The sequence below is a fragment of the Gymnoscopelus braueri genome (assembly GCF_963280865.1).
Source record: "Gymnoscopelus braueri genome assembly, chromosome: 9".
Classification (NCBI taxonomy): domain Eukaryota; kingdom Metazoa; phylum Chordata; class Actinopteri; order Myctophiformes; family Myctophidae; genus Gymnoscopelus; species Gymnoscopelus braueri.
The window spans coordinates 12002351-12004850 of record NC_137610.1 but is presented as its reverse complement, the minus strand read 5'-3'; the positions used below and the strand labels follow the sequence as shown (position 1 = coordinate 12004850).

General features: G+C 44.2%; 1 protein-coding gene across 3 annotated transcripts in view; it reads right to left on the bottom strand.

The window, feature by feature from the left end:
* Positions 1 to 2500, bottom strand: part of frmd4a (FERM domain containing 4A) — a gene marked incomplete at its 5' end in the record, with an annotated part of 115500 nt that overhangs the window by 87921 nt on the left and 25079 nt on the right. The gene's annotated exons all lie outside the window — the stretch shown is intronic.

Genomic DNA, 2500 nt, shown 5'->3' with positions numbered 1-2500 from the left:
ATGCTCTGCCTCTCTGTGTTGTTGATTTTAAAGCGATACGCGCTCCCCGAAAACTACGCAGCTCAGTGTGGCTGGCACTAAGACGAGAGACATAGGAGAGGAATAGGTGGCAACTCCCCCAATAGGTCTCCCACACCCCTCTCTCTCTCTCCCTCTCTCCCCCTCCCTCTCTCTCCCTCTCTCCCCCTCCCTCTCTCTCTTGTTTTTTCTGGAGGAGAGAGGGATGTACTTACATGCTCACCTCCTCACGCACGTATCAGCTAGATTGGACACCCTATCTGCCTGCTCAGTATTCTGAACCCACACAGACAGAACAGTAAGCCAGCACACACATACAACAGCTTATACACACACACAGTATGTCTACAGTTAAAAGTTGCTGACGTTTGTGTCTCCAAATGGACGACAGAGTGCATATTCTGGGATTACAGCCAATAATGTTGGAAGGGGGACATTTATGTTTCCCCTCTTGCAGGACACAGTGCAGCCTGGCCTGACCTCTCCCAGTCTGGACGAAGTACATGAGCCCCACACACCAGCCTGCCAAATTCTGCCAGCTTATAATCAACTGTTATCCTTAACTCTACCATGTGTACTGTATGTGCACCGGATGTAAATATATTTTATGTCCTGTATCTCTATAAAGCCTCATTGTGTTGGGGAGCGATAACAATTGTGCACAATGAGGCTTATCCTAATTCAGCTTACATTTGCAACAATGGCCACTTGGAGGCAACAAAACCTCCCACATGCAGCATCGTACCAGCCGTGCCAAGCTTGTGGTGCATGTGCATGTACCCTTGCCCAGAGTGTGATAAACGTTCAAGTTCAGCTACTGTGAGATAAGGAGCAAATAGACAGACACATACTTTGTATTATGTGTGGCATTAAGCCCAGGACAATAATGAAACGAACACTACATCATGACAAGACAAGACAAGACAGATACTTTCTTTAACCTCAAGAAACCACATTTGTGGAGGGTCACACAGCATGCTTTGTGTGTCTCTGGGTTCAGCTGTAAGCATCCTCAGCGATGCAGAAAATACCTCCTTTGGCCCTATATATGCAGGCTAGGGATCAACCAATTCATTTTCTGCCCTTTTCACGGCAATTCAACAGAAAGCCTTGATCAATAGGCAGTTCAATAAGCCAATACAGCACAGTGCGGTGTTATACACAATAAAATCCTCAGTGTTCATTTATCCATTTGTAACTGTGTACAAATGTACCCTCACAGGGTTCATTTGGTTACATTTGCACACACATTGAGTTAAATGAACACTCAGTATTTGTTGGCAGATTGACCTGCTCTCCTAAGCCCACAGTGATTCATGTGAAGGCGGTTAATCATAATCTATAATATACTGCTGTGTGTGTGTGTGTGTGTGTGTGTGTGTGTGTGTGTGTGTGTGTGTGTGTGTGTGTGTGTGTGTGTGTGTGTGTGTGTGTGTGTGTGTGCGTGTGCGTGCGTGCGTGCGTGTGCTTGCGGGTGCGCGCGCGAGCGTGTGCAATGCATGCATCAGTGTGTCAATGCCAGTGAGGAATGACTGTTCGTACCATTTTGTTGCTAATCAAAGTCAGTAATTTATTACCATGGTATAAATCATTTATTGCAAAGTAAGCCTATAGTAAATATTCTAAAACCAAGTATTTTGGCTTTGCAAATATATGTGCATCGGTGTACTGTAGGCAGTATAGCAATGGGATATGGAGGACATCTCTCTCTCTGTCTTTCTCTACATTCACTTACTTTCGTCCTAATTTCACCCCTCTCTTTCACTGCTTTCACATGTCTGCGTTTGTCATTCCTTGCCCTTACTCACTACTTTGCACCGGTGACTAATTCGATTAAACTCAGATCAGAATCTAAGCCTGGGGATGGGAATCAAGAACCGGAATCATTACAGTAACTCTGAGAATCGACGTTGTATGCCTCCGAGCTTGTCAATTCCTTTGATCAATGCCAGGATGTTTTTCTGATAGCAGCTCATTGCAAAACGATGAAGTCATGTGTCTATGCTGCTGAAAGATGAGGAGCATTGTCATTTATTTTAACATGTTCAGATGTTATTAGACAGACATGCAGGCCTTTTTTCGACTGTTTCTACACTATGTTCAGACTCAGAAATAATAAAACAGTTGAAGACCTGTGTAGGCCTACTATTTTTCCACACAAAAACGTGATCAGGGAAATCGATAAAGAATCAGACAAGCAGAATGACATTGGCATCCATACAATCTTATCCTATCAATAAAGGCATAAAAAAAGCCCCCCCCCAAAAAAAGAGATCTATCCAAGCCCCTAAACATATTCCCAGCTAAGCAGACACAATGGGAGAAATAGGCACACACACACAAACCGCGGAATTCACATTTCATTTGATTTCAGCATCAAATGAAATGTGAATTCTGCGTCCGGGGTGGTTTACCAGGCTAACACACACACACACACACACACACACACACACACACACACACACACACACACACACACACA